Source organism: Nannospalax galili, unplaced genomic scaffold (genome assembly GCF_000622305.1).
Source record: "Nannospalax galili isolate Female #2095 unplaced genomic scaffold, S.galili_v1.0 scaffold456, whole genome shotgun sequence".
NCBI lineage: Eukaryota > Metazoa > Chordata > Mammalia > Rodentia > Spalacidae > Nannospalax > Nannospalax galili.
The window spans coordinates 629,337-643,529 of NW_008337055.1; the positions used below are offsets into that span (position 1 = coordinate 629,337).

General features: G+C 45.3%; 1 protein-coding gene across 2 annotated transcripts in view; it reads right to left on the bottom strand.

Annotated features, from left to right (window-relative positions):
- The window catches only part of LOC103733126 (histone H2B type 1-A), a 352,787-nt gene that overhangs the window by 110,275 nt on the left and 228,319 nt on the right, over positions 1-14,193 (bottom strand). The gene's annotated exons all lie outside the window — the stretch shown is intronic.

Here is a 14,193-nt window from a genome sequence, read left to right on the forward strand (position 1 = left end):
AATCCATTCCCTTAGCCTGTGTCTTTTGACTGGGGACTTCAGTCCATTGCTATTTAAGGTTATTATTGAAAGATGTGCATTGGTTGCTGTCATATTGATTGCTGTTTGTGTTCTCTAATTTTGTGTTTCCCCCATTATACCTTTATTTATTTTCTTATGTTGCCCCTGGGGTATAGTTGTTTCTCTCTCCGTTCTCTGTATTGCTTCAAGTATTCTTTGAAGGGCTGGTTTTGTGGACATGAATTCTTTCAGGCTTTTCATGTCATAGAAGATTTTTCTTTCCCCTTCAACTATAGTAGACATTTTTGCTGGGTAAAGTATTCTGGGCTGGCATCTATTGTCATTTAGAACTGGAAATACCTTGGCCCAGGCTCTTCTGGCTTTCATAGTTTGCATTGATAAGTCAGCTGTAGTTCTGATGGGCTTTCCTTTGTATGTGACTTATTGTTTTTCTTTTGCTGCTTTCAGTATTCTCTCTTTGTTCTGTACATTTTGTGTTTTTACTATATGTCATTGGGAGTTTCTTTTCTGATCCTGTTTATTTGGTGTTCTATGTGCTTCTTCGCATCTGAGGAAATCATCACAGAACAGTAAGTGTTCTAGTATGTTCCCCTCCAAATGTGGTTGGAGCCCTAAAGCCCATATCTATGAATGTGACCAAATTTGGAAAGATGATCAAGAGAAGAGGAGATAATTGGTATGGCTTGTTTGTCCAACACTTATATCTTTGGAAAAAGGGAAAATGTCTAGACAGAAAATATGGGTAGACACAGGATGAAGGCCCATTCAAGCCAAGGCATGCCCGTGGCTGCCAGAGCTGGAAAAGAGGGCTAGAATCAAATTTTCTTTCCTTCAGAACCCTCAGAAGCAAGGAATCCCAAGGGCACCTTGATTTTAGGCTTTGAGCCTCCAGAATTTTGAGACAACACATATCTGTGATGTAAGCCATAAGGCTGAGTTTCTCTTTCATCACAGTTCTAGAAAACTAACATAGTAGGTATCATAGACTGAACTCTATCACAAAATATATTTAATAAAACTAGTAATGTGATGGGATTTGGAGATGGGGCTACTGGGAGACAGATATCTGATGGATCTGAAAGAGGAAGCTATCATGAAAAAATTATTGCTCTTCTAAAAAGAGATCCTACTAGCTTGGAAGCTGGTCCAATGGATAAAGGTGCTTGTCGCTAAGCCTGATGACTTGAATTTGATCCCTGGGACCCACAGTATGGAAATAGAGAACTCCTGCAAGTTGTCCTCTGATCTCCACATATGTGTCATGGCATGTGCATGCTCCCACAAGTAAATAAATGTAATAATAATTTTTAAAGAAACACCAGGGACTTCTTTCCCCCCACCCCAAGTCACTATGTGACTACACATTGAGAAACAGCTGTTTGCAAGTCAGCAGGGCAGCACTTACCAGGAAACAGACTGAGCAGAGTGTGTTCAGGGAATGTCCTTGAAGGAGTTAGGAGCATTGTAAACTGCCAGGAATGAGAGCAGGTGCCTTGGTCCCCAAAGGGCAAGTTAAATTCCAAGCGTGAGTTAGAACCACAGCCTGCCTTAGTGAAGAGATACACAGAATAAATTATAACATGTCTGGTTCTGACTTTCCACCTTATCTGTGGGAAACTAAAGTGTAATTTGGTTTTTTATGTTGAATTTCTGATCAGGAAATAGGTACCATATCCAGTTTAAAAGATGAATCCAATCCAGCTGTCAGTGTTCACAATATAAATAAAACACAATTCAGGTTCTTAGTGCAGGCTCGTGTGACTTTGGTGAGGATGTCACCAGAGTTGTTAAGGCCAGAAAATGGGCCTGGCAGCCCTAACAAGCAAGGCTCTATCACCTACCTTCAATATCTCAGTTAGAGACAAGTGATGGTGAAAAAATACAAGAAGGAGATTTGTTCATTGTGGCCACATTGGGAAGAGGAATGAATAAAGGGGTCCAGTGGCTTGCCCCCTCACTCAAGTCTATCTTTGGGGTACTAGCATGAGGTTTTGGTTAAATAGGGGCAGGAGGTATGCAAAATTAGGCATTCTTGGTCAAGGTGTGGTCCTGCCTGCCTTGCCTCCATTCTATCCTGAAAGGTAGTCTGAAGTTGTCAGGCTGTGTGAAATCTCTTCTAGGGAGTCAAGTTCCTCCTTCAGCTGCCATGAGGCTCCAGCCTTTCCCTTCTCCTAGTGTGAGGCTCCTGGGGAAATCCCAGTTTCTTAGGTCTAGTGTTTCAGTAATCTGAGGGGCTGATGGAAGAAGTGCAAGTGTCTCTTTAGAATGTCTTCATTCCTGTCACACGTGTTGGGGACCCCTGTTGTGTAAAGTAGCAGTCTCTCCATGTCTGGATAGCCCACGGGGCTCGGCGTTCAATGCAGAGACTCCTTTTATCAGCAGGGCGCCTTCCCACTCTTTTCCTGACTCATCTTTGAAGTAGCCGTCACAGATACATGTCCTCCCGCATGAAACTGCCAGGTTTTCCTGTGTGATAATCAGGCAATGTCTGGCAGCCTGGTGGAAGCCCACAACCACATGTAAATGGGGCATCCTAAAAGCACCTATCCACTAAGGCTTTTGCCACTGCCCCCACAGTATAAATATCCTGGTTTCCCCTTAATAAATCGGAGTTGCAGTTGCATCAGAAGCTGTGTCTGAAGCTGTATTACTGAACCCTGCATCTTCCCAGAGGGAGCTGTCCCTTCGTAAGCAACGACTCACAAAGACTCTGCTTTCACCATCCTGCACCTCCCCTCGTGACCCGGCAGCTGATGGATCTCGAACCCAGAGGGAGTGCACAGTAGATTGGGATGGAACCCGCCTGGGAGCACAGCGATCAGTAGAGTTGCCAGCACCCAGTAGTCGCAGAGACCCACAGCAACGTGGTGCAGGACACGCGCACACCCCAGCAACGTGGTGCGTGACCCGCTGCACCCCAGCGGCCTGCGGGATACCGGCGCCACGCCCAGCAGCTGGCGCCCCGAGATCCCCGCACACCCATAACACGCATTACACATCCTTTCCTCAGTCACCGTCTACCCCAGTGCTTCTAAGCCAGTCCCTGCTCTGACAGAACTAGGTCGCAGCTACCACCAAACTGCGTGTCTATGTACTGAGCCTTACTGAGGTTCTAATGGATATGGGTTCTCTAACCAAAAGATGGAGGTGAAAAGGTTAGAGGGCTGAGGTTCTTAGTGATTCCATGGAAGGGGACAGTTATTTTATTTCATCACAACAGAAGCTTCTTCCCAGACCACTGGTACTTCTGAAAACGTTGCTCCCAGTTACCACTGGCAAAGGCCTGGCACTGTGCCAGTCTGCACCACCTCTGATCCTCAAGGATGTCAGTAGTTGATGAGTCAGGATGGAATGGGAGATAGTTGTTCTCATAATCCAAAAGACTACAGAACTGTCATCCTCGGAGAGCTCAGTCAGAGCTGTCATAGAAGACAAGACCCTGATGTGCCAAGGCCCAAGAGGAACATTGTTTCAGGCCAGAAAAACTCCCTCTCATCCTGTTCTGCAACATCACATTTGGGCAGAGAGGAACTACCATCATCCATCACAGAAGCCCTTGGTTGTTGGGGACCCCTGCTGCTAGGGTTGTAGTCCTCCATGTCTGGATAGCTCTAAGGGGCTGGGTGCCATATGGAAGGACTCCCCTTCTCAGCAGGGGGCCCCCTGCTCTCTTCCTGACTTACCTGGAAAGTGCCACCAAGCACAGATGCCTGACCTTATTTGGAACATGACCTTTGGCATAGTTACCTGGAGTAAAAACTACCCCCAGGATTTTTCTATATGATAATTAGGCATTGCCTGGTAGTCAGATGATAGGAGCCCACTGCCACATGTAAATAAAGCATACTATGAGCACCTATCGGCTGAGGCTTTGGCTACTGCCTCCATGCTATATTTTCCCTAGTTCTCCAACTGAATAAACGGAGCTGTTTCATTGAATCTGGAGCTGTTTCACTGAGTCTGGAGCCGTTTGCATCATTGAACTTGCCTCCGCGGAAGGGCTTTCTTCTGTCAGTGCTCACTGGCTGTCCTGACCCTGCTCGTTGCTTTTGCTCTCTTTTTCCTCGTGGACTGGTGGCCAACGACCCATGAGGAGAGGGAGCAACCCCACACTTGGTGACCCTGCATGAGGTTCTGAGACTTGGACAGGCTCCTGAAAACTGGGGACAGAGAGGTTCCTGTCTTCTGGATTTTAATTCCATTTAATTTCAGGGCTCATCTCCCACTAGCCAGGCAATCTATATCAGTGTGACCTTCCAAGGGCTTCCCATTCTACAACGTCTGCCCAGGTTTGGAATCTTTTGGAGCCTCTGTAGACCCCAGGTTCAAGTGCCCTAGCACCCAAGGTGACATTTCAGAGAGTTGTTTGTTCACATATGCAAGGGCCTTGGTCTCAGTACAGTTTTTGACTGAGCTGTGGTATGTAAAGAATGTGAAAGGAAGAAGAGGCTAAGCAGAAATTGTGATGGTTGATTTTAATGGTGACTTGCCGTGAACCACTCACCTGGGGAGCCTCAACTAGAGAACTGTTCTGATTGCCTTGGTTGGTATGGGAAGATCTACCCCAAATGTGTATGGCACCTTCTGGTACCCTGTTGCCAATTCCTTGTTTCCAAACTTCCTTCATTCACTGATGACTGGTGTCTCTCCAGGATCCCTCCAGGTTTTGGGTGCCAGATTGGAATGGCTGAGGCACCCAGACCTATGGACTGAGCAATTACTGAGGCTCTCTAGTGTAAGGCCTCACCTCTGTGGGACTTCTCCAGCTGTTGAGGCACCCACACAGCCTTAAGGACAAAGCAACTGCTGGATTCTCAGCCTCTTGGGCACAATTACAACTGTCCTTACAACTTTGAGGTAAGCTAATGAATAAACTCTGTGTGTGTGTGTGTGTGTGTGAACCCTGACTACAAAGGTATTCTTCAGAAATGAGTTCTCAAAGATGGGTCGTAGAAACACAGAAGGCTTGTTACAGAGCTTGTCTCAGGGTGAACCATGACAGGTTCTTTCTGTTTCAAACAACAGCTTGGACATGACAAAGAGCACAGCGAGAATGTAGATTTATTGAAAGAAAACTAAAAGCACAGAGTGCAGTCCACTGGCCAGTGCCAACAAGATGCCTCCAGATCTCCCAGTTCTTGTCCAGGGCTCTTGGTATGAGTTTAGGCAGAAGGAGGAGCTAAGTCCCAGGTGGACTATGACTGGATGATCTGCACGTGGCCAGGTTGTACATCCCATAATTTAAAGCATATGTATACCGTTTCGTGCACACACAGAAGTGGTAAATTGTTTTCTTTGCTGACAGATCACTTCAAAGATGGACAGCCCTCAGTAGTCTTCCGCTCAACACAGATCTAAACTGGCCCTGTTCATCTCTGCTTTTACCAGGAAGTGCCTGACCACAAGTTACTCACAAAGAGGAAGATCTGGGTGTTGCCCTGCTGGAAAGGGAGGCCAAGGGAAGTTACTCACCCGTCTCAGGATAGTGGAAGACCCTTCGCAGAGCCACCGAAGCAAAGATTTCTGCTTAGTGAGACCGTGGACCAAGACCACAGGCATCCTGTGATCCCATAGCTAGGACCCAGCTTCTTAGAGGGCTGGAAATCATACTAAAATAACTCCTGACTCAACAGAGACAGAGGTGACTGGATCTTTGATTCTAATTGGTCCGGCAGTGAAATAACGTTCTCGTGAATTAACAGAGGCGATGTGGTTTCTCTTAGTTCTTCTCTCACATCCCCCTGCCTCTTTCTCTCCCCTCTCCCCTCTCTCTCTCTCTCTCTCTCTCTCTCTCTCTCTCTCCTCTCCCTGCACCCCCCCATCTGTACATCCCTTGGTTCTTCTTCTCATGGCTTGCTTTCTGAACGTCTGCCTCAAGCTAACCACCTAGCTTCTTCTTTCCTTTTCTGTATTCTTTCTCCTGTGCTGAACACAATGTACACACAGTCAACTCCCAACTCTCTGCAAATGGCTCTGTCTCAGCACAGTTGGTAGGTGGAGCCAGACAATTGTAGGGAAGTGCTTCCCTGGACATTGCAGTGCTGAGCCATGTCCCTGCCCTCTACATACTAAATCCAGTAGCACATCTTAGTTATGACAATCCAAAATGTGTCCAGACCTTGCCATATGTGTCCCCAGTGAAATCTGGGGCGAATCATCCTATGTAAACATCCAGGGCTTTACTGGCCATGTCCAGCCTTGTCCTGGGTGCCCTCTTGCTCAATTTGGAACTATGAACCCTCTGCTAGTCTACTGATTTCCTTCTAGTACAAGAGGCTGTTCTAAATCTTTATTTCATTTTTTACTTTCTTTTCTTGAGTCCAGGTCTTATATAGGGGAAGCCAGCTTTCAAACTTGCTTGTAGCTGAGGAGGACCTTACAACCTTCTGTCAATATTGGGTATATGACACAATATACTTTATTAGAAAACTTTTCCTAATACATGTTTCATTAAAGGTATAAATTTGTTTTGAAAGATTTACAAGCTTCATCAAAAGCATTTATTTGCAGCTAGCACCAGATGAAATTTGGCTGTTTATTAACTATCTTGGATATTTTGTCACTAATCTTTTTATTAAGCCTCATGATGTTCCCCAAAAGGTAACATTAAATTCTTCAAACAATTTTGAGGATTCTGGTTCACTTCAACGATCCCTCACATCTTTGCTTCTCTTAAAGGAAATTTAAAATTGCCCTCTGCCACGCTGTGGTCCCTCCCTAACTCTTCTATTACAGCTAGAAGATGATTTTAAAACAAAAACAATTTTTTCATATATGACTAAAGTTATCTATTTGTTTCTTAAAACTCCTTTGTCCTTTGCAGAAATGCCTGGACATTCAACTCCTGGTTTAAGAATTTTAGAATGGTTATTTCTGCCAAGAACACCTAAACGAAAAACAGCCCCTGACTAGTCAACAAAGAAATATTCTTACTCATCAACAGGGCTGATTGAAATCCATTCTGTTTACTGGATAAGATCTTAATATCATTTTTCCTTCCATGTCCAAATAATTTCAACTTTCTCTTATAGACCACAAAAAAGATAATTCTTTCTGGTTTTTAAGGGCTCCCTGTGAGCAAACACCACCCATGGGAAAAACTTTTAGTTGCCATTTCTGTTTTCAAACAATTCCCTAATAACTTTTCAACTTACTAACCTATTCATACTATATGGTTATCAATATTTACCTCTATTTAAAACCTCCTTCAAGGACAAACTCATTCTGTTTTGTTTCAAACATTTGATGGCATACAGAATTACCTGTCCTCCACAGAAGGAAATTATCTTAACTCTCTAGCTGTCCTTTCAATTATCACAGCTAAGTTCAACAAATTACACAATCCTGTCCTGACTGCCAATCAGCAGGCATCATCATGTGGAGGGAAGTCAAATCTGAGGTGTTTGTCCTAATGAAATTTGCCAAATGAAAGTATATTACATATATTTCCTTGGTCGTTTTGAAATTAGTTCATATATGTTAATAACTTTTAAAGATTTTATTTTGCTGTTACTTGAACACAGAAATCTGCTCAAGTAGTTTAAAATGCAAGTCAGATCAAACAGTCATCATGCCTGTGTGACTAAAACTTTTATCTCTTTTCATCAGTTTTGGGACGTTCATGTCTTGTGACAGTACCTTCATTACCCCCAGTACAAGTCATAACTGTACTCATTAATTATCCAAAAATCCAATTTATAAACAAAAAAGGGAGACTTAGGGATGAACTGCCCAGGAAGAAATTATAGTTTGCATCTTTAAAAAGAAAATCCTTATACTTTAAATTTTTAAAATTGTTCCTTTCCATTTTTCCCCCTACCATCTGCTAGAAAAGCATCCTTAAAAACAAGTTTTATTAAAACCCATGCTGTTTGTAATATGGAGTGGGAGGCTCAGAGGAAACACCATAAAGTGATGGTTGAATTAGGCTGGTGGTCAGAGAGGGGGCTAATGATCAAAAGAGCTCTCTACCCCAAGGAGAAGCAGGGCAGGTTTTATAAAGCTTAAAACCGTAATTACATCATGCCAGGGGCAAAGTCAATAACCATAGTTACATCAGATCCATGGTTACAAGGGATGGGGGCAGGGCAGTCCACAAAGCGGTTCTCAGTTAACAAAAGGTTTCAGTCAGGAAAACAAATTTCTCAGAATGCAGAAACAATGGGCTCCATGGAGATGCAGAAGTAGCTGGGAGGGAGGACGTGCTACCTGGCTAGCTGGAAGTTCCCCAGCATTGTGGGAACAAAGTACCCCCTGAAACTCTGGGTGCAGCCTTCAAGGCTGGCTGGCCACAGTGCAAGTGGCTGGGCAGCGCAGTCAGCTAGGATGACATGGAGTCAGCCACACCATTTCAGTTTCACATAAACTATGTTAAAATTTAATTAATGGCTGGATCCAGTTTCTCTCATTAATTGGAACTGAAGCTCCACACATGTGTTTTCTCTTCCAGGCCTCCTTGGATCCCAGCGTGACTGGTAAAACCATGCCAGAAAACGACACCTTGACAAGAGAGATGTGTCCTGAACTCACCACGTGACTAGCTATCAGGTCCTGTGTGCCCTCTCCGATGCTCTGTCGGTGCCTCCTTCTCCAGAGACCCAAGAGGACGTCCTGCAGACTCACTCCGACATTCCAGCACACCAGCTGTGACTAGCCCAGGACTAGTGATTAGTCCATCACCACCCCATGGACATCCTTCTTCATTTATAAGAAAGACAAGGGAACCGTGGGAATGAATTTTATTAATAGGCATAATTTGATCTAATGACTTAATGAGTCCACCTAAAACATGTGTTCTTGGGTCTGATGAGCAGGGCGTCTCCTTGGCAACCTTAGTTTGTTACACCACCCCAAAAGATAAGGATTCAACGTGGGTGTGCTTGAGAATTTGCACGTAGCACACCTCTACACAGCACACCCACTCATCTCCTTCTGAACTGGTGGAGGTGGGAAGGACCAGTGACCGTGGATGAACCTGAAATCAGGATGAAAAGGCCAGATGGTTTGTAGGGATTAAGGGTGGAGCTGAATTTGAACTTGTACTTCCCCAAAGAAGTACAAGTGGAGAAACCACTTTGGGTGTGGCCTGATTAGGGGTCACAGTGAGAGAAATGGGGCTCCAGGAACAGTTCCATGGTACAGGGTGAGGACATAGCTCCATCCCCACAGGCTGAGGGGCCAAAAGAGATCCAATGGCACAGTCCTGGGAGACAGCCGGTTCTAACAGATGCTAGGGGAGCTAGCATCCCCCCAGTTCAGGCCGGGTGTTAAAAATTTAAGAGTCAGTCTCTTGTTGGGCGGTGATTATGATGCTGGTGTGATAATAAACATCACACTCGGAACCTCACCCTGCTTATTTATAAAGAGATGAACAATAGTTATTTCATAGGATAATATTTAAAATTAAACTGAAAGAAATTAAAAACTGACAGTGCCTGACGTCTAATTAAGGTTAAGTGGCGTTTATTAGTTCACCTTAATACACCATTTCTTTTCCATTCACCACGTACACTGCTTAGTTTTATTTATTTATTTATTTTCCTCTCTAGTATTGCAAATTAAACCTTGTTGCATGATTGTGCTAGGCAAGGGCTCTACGAGGAGCTGTTCCCCCAGCCCTTTTCTTACTTTTAATATGACACAGTCTGGCTAAGTTGCCCAGGATGCCCTTAGACTTGCTCTGTAGCCCAGGCAGGTCTTGAAGCTGCAGTTATGCCTCCTTGTGTGTCCTGAGCAGCTGGGTGACAGGCCCTTGTCACCATGCCTGACTTACCTGAGGCTGCTGCTCTCCATCCAGTGATGGTTCGGTATTGTTTTATAATGTGCCTAGACTGTGATAATCTCATTGTTAAAGTGAAGCACAGAGACCAGTAACACATACTCAAATTCTGCAGGTCTTTGAGTTCCCAGTCTCTCATTCTTTATTCCCATTTTACATGCAGCTGGAGTGACTTCCCCATGCAGTAGTTTCTAGCCTGGTTATTTGGTGAAGTCGGTCATTTCCTCCTTTAGCCTCTACCCTAAGCTAACAGACATAAAGCGTTACCACACCCCTTTGCCACATCTTCCCCCCACACTGGAAACCGAAGTGCTACTCCAGGGATTATTTCTCCTGTTTAATAGCAGAAGTGAAAGTCTCCTGTCCACGTGTCGGTTTGTTCTTCCAAAGGACTTTGAACCAGGTGTGGTGGCTCATGCGTGCAATTCCAACTTTTGGATGGCGAGGCAGGAAGACTGTGATGAGTTGGGGGCACCTGGGTTACATAGTTCTAGTCCAGCTTCAGCTGCCAAATAAAATAATTGTGTTGTACTTTTCTCTCTGACAGAGGGAGACCCTGTAAACACCTCTTTTTTTTCTTTTTTCTTTTTTTTTTTTTTTTAAAGGAATATGCTGATCTCAAAGGTCCTAGGAACTGAATTTAAGTGCTTGACTGAGTAAGGCTCTCACTTCAGTGTCTCAGCTCCACCTTGGTCAGTGTGGGTAACATTCAGCTTTGTCATCAAAACATTCTGAATGTGGAAAAGTTTGAAACTTTGCTGAGTAATAGTCAGTTATTAACCAGGCAGCATGATCTGCAACCATGTCCCAGACTAAGATTTAATCTGGAGTTACAAGTAGTGTCTACCAGTGCAAACATCCCGCATTGCAAAAGCCGGGGGTCAGGGAACTCAGGAAGACACAGGGACCCTGTGTTTACTGTTATTTCTCAGCAATCCTCCACCCCACCCTCAGACAACTTAAATGTTAAAAACAACATTCCTGTCCAATTTTTATCTAAAGCTCTTTCGAATTGCCTACTAATAATTGGATTTTTTGTTTTGCTCTTTTGTTTTTGTTTATTTATCTACTTACTTATTTAGACAGGCCTCCTGCCTCAGACTCCTGAGTGCTGGGACTACAGACATGAACCATAATGCCCGGCTTGAATACTTTAACTAATTAGTTTATGCTATTCATTTCAGAAATGACAGAAGAGTAGAGGTGTGCCTCTTCAGTTGGACTTCTATACAACCTACACTTAGTCTGGTTTGGGGGGTTTTGTCAGGAGTATGTGTGTCTAGGAGAAGGAGGGTTGCGATCAAGGTGTTCCGTTGATCTTGAGCATACAGTACGGTTACAAGCCCTCTAAATCTGCTATCGGCACATGTGGCTAATACATTTATTATTACTTTTATTGATAGACCTTAATTATGAATTAGAGCCAGGGGGCTACTCAGGTGAAGCCAGGATTCTCTTTTATGTGTGAGTGTCATGCCTGCTTGTGTGTTAAGTCCGCCCATATTATGCAATGCTTGCTTGTGTGTTGTCCGCCCATATCATGCAATGCCGGAGGAGGACAAAAGAGGGCATCAGATCCCCTGGAACTGGAGTTATAGATGGTTGTGGTTGCTGGGAATTGAACCCAGGTCCTCTGCAAGAAGAGTCACTACTCTTAACCTCTGAGCCATCTCCCCAGCCCCAAAGCTAGGATTCTTAACTGTGCTGCAGAAAAGAATTTCAGAAGTCTGTTCAAGGCAGAGTTGAAGCTTAACAAGATGAGGTTTTTAGAATAGATTTATGTACAAGGCTAATGAAGGGAGACACGCAGGAGGCCAAATATATACTCAGCGTGTAACTGGTCTCAGGAGAGCAGTGCTTGTGTCTTTACATGTACATGATTTTGGTGGCTTCCAAAGCTAAGTCTCAAGGATCACTAAAAAACTTAGATCACAGAGTGGGTCCTTCAGTGTACTGCGGGCGGGGGGGGGAGCACAGCTGATAGGATAAAACCCACAGGTCACAAAGATTACACAAAGTAGTTAAGACTGTCAGCAAAATTTATAATTTTGTTTGTGAGGGTCCCAGAAAGTTCCAGGTTTGCGGGGGGTGGGGGGGGAGCTCTATTGCTCTATTGAAGGATGTATACTTGGCCTTAAGCATGCTGTGTTGCTGTTTTAATACTCCTATTTGAAACATCTTTATGTAAAAGGAATGCTGTCTCTTGTGTAGGTGACCTACACAGCCAATGCAGCTAACTGAGCTGACCCTCAGCTGTGAACCAGGCACCAGGACAAGGGCTCCTTTCCCTTCCAGTGCGTCTTAAATTCCCCAACCTTTCCCTTCTGCCCCTTTACCATCTTTGAATGGCAGTATCCTGCCATCCTCTTCTTTGTGGGCATTTTATTTTAAACATAAAAGTAACTTAATATCTTAAGCTAAGGCTCTATTTTTGACTGCTGCTGACAGGTAAAGTGAACCATCTTTCCCTTTCCTTTCCACCGAGATCTCTTTTTCATAGCCAGCATCGCCTTCCTTTTCCAGCTCCCTGCCCTCCAGCCCCTCAGGAGGCACACAGTGGTACTGCTTATTTCCTATTCTCTAAGCCCAGTAGGGGCTAGGCTTATTGGAGTTGCTGATGAATTCTTTGTACAGTGAATGAATGAGTCAATATGGATTTTTAGATCATTCATAGGAGAGCCTGGTGACTTACTTCTCATGGTCTTTCTTGCTGTGGAATGCCTGGTTCTTGAGAATCCCAGAGTCTCAGAACTGTCATCTGTTAAATGGTGATAACAACTTCTGAGCACTGAAAGGGATAGAAAAATATGAACACAGCTGAAGATGGAAAATTAACTAGGTCAAGAGAAATTTGAACTCTTTAAAAAAGTATTCTGTTTTGGGCTGCCACCTAGTGTCCATCAGGGCAAATAGCCTGATGTGTTGTAAACGACTGTGATCCTGACGGACAATCCACACAGTATTTGCCAATTTGAAAAACGCATCCACCCAAAGCTCACTAAATAGATTGGCAGTTAATTGTAGTTCATGACCAGGGAGTGTGTTTTAGTTTTGTGTGATTTATAGGTAGAAATTAAAGTTTCATCTTGTTCAAGTTTGGTTCAATTGACTTTTTTACTTTCTTTGAAACAAGGTCTCATGTACCCCAAGCTGGTCTCCAACTTGTGGCAATCCTCCTGCCTTGGCCTCTAGAGTGCTGGGATTAAAAGCACAAGCCACAACACCTGGCTTCTCACTTGAAATTTTAATTTGTGTGTGTGTGTGTGTGTGTGTGTGTGTGGTGCTGAGGATGTAAATGTATTAAGTCTACAGCAATGTCTGAGAGAAATCCAAGTTCTTGGTCCCCTTTTCCTTCTTGGTAAAGTGGTAACGAGTGCCACTATGATAGTAGTGCTCGAGTAGTTGGCTGGTAGCTGGGGTGGGTAGGAGGCTGGGTGGGTAGGATGCTGGGAGAGTAGGATGATGGCTGGGTAGGAGCTTGGGGTGGGCAGGAGGCTGAGTGTGTAGGATGATGGGTGGGTAGGATGCTGGGGTGGGTAGGAGGTTGGGGTGGATAGGAGGCTGGGTGGGTTGGAGGTTGGGGTGGATAGGAGGCTGGGGGTAGGAGCTTGGAGTGGGTTGGAGGCTGAGTGGGTAGGAGCTTGGAGTGGGTTGGAGGCTGAGTGGGTAGGATGTTTGGTACGCAGGCTAGGTGGGTAGGAGGTTGGGTGGGTCAGATGCTGTGTGGGTAGGAGGTTGGGGTGGATAGGAGGCTGACTGGGTAGGATGCTGGGTGGGTAGGACGTTGGGATAGATAGGAGGCTGGGTGGGTAGGAGGTTGGGTGGGTAGGAGGCTAGGTGGGTAGGAGGCTAGGTGGGAGGATGCTAGGGGGGTAGGAGGTTGGGGTGGATAGGAGGCTGAGTGGGTAGGATGCTGGGTGGGTAGGATGTTGGGATAGATAGGAGGCTGGGTGGGTAGGAGGTTGGGTGGGTAGGAGGCTAGGTGGGTAGGAGGCTAGGTGGGTAGGATGCTAGGTGGGTAGGAGGTTGGGGTGGATAGGAGGCTGAGTGGGTAGGATGCTGGGTGGGTAGGACGTTGGGATAGATAGGACGCTGGGTGGGTAGGAGGTTGGGTGGGTAGGAGGCTAGGTGGGTAGGAGGCTAGGTGGGTAGGATGCTAGGTGGGTAGGAGGTTGGGGTGGATAGGAGGCTGGGTGGGTTGGAGGTTGGGGTGAATAGGAGGCTGGGGGTAGGAGCTTGGAGTGGGTTGGAGGCCGAGTGGGTAGGATGTTTGGTGCGCAGGAGGCTAGGTGAGTAGGAGGTTGGGTGGGTCAGATGCTGGGTGGGTAGGAGGTTGGGGTAGATAGGAGGCTGGGTGGGTAGGAGGCTGGGTGGGTAGGATGCTGGGGGGGTGG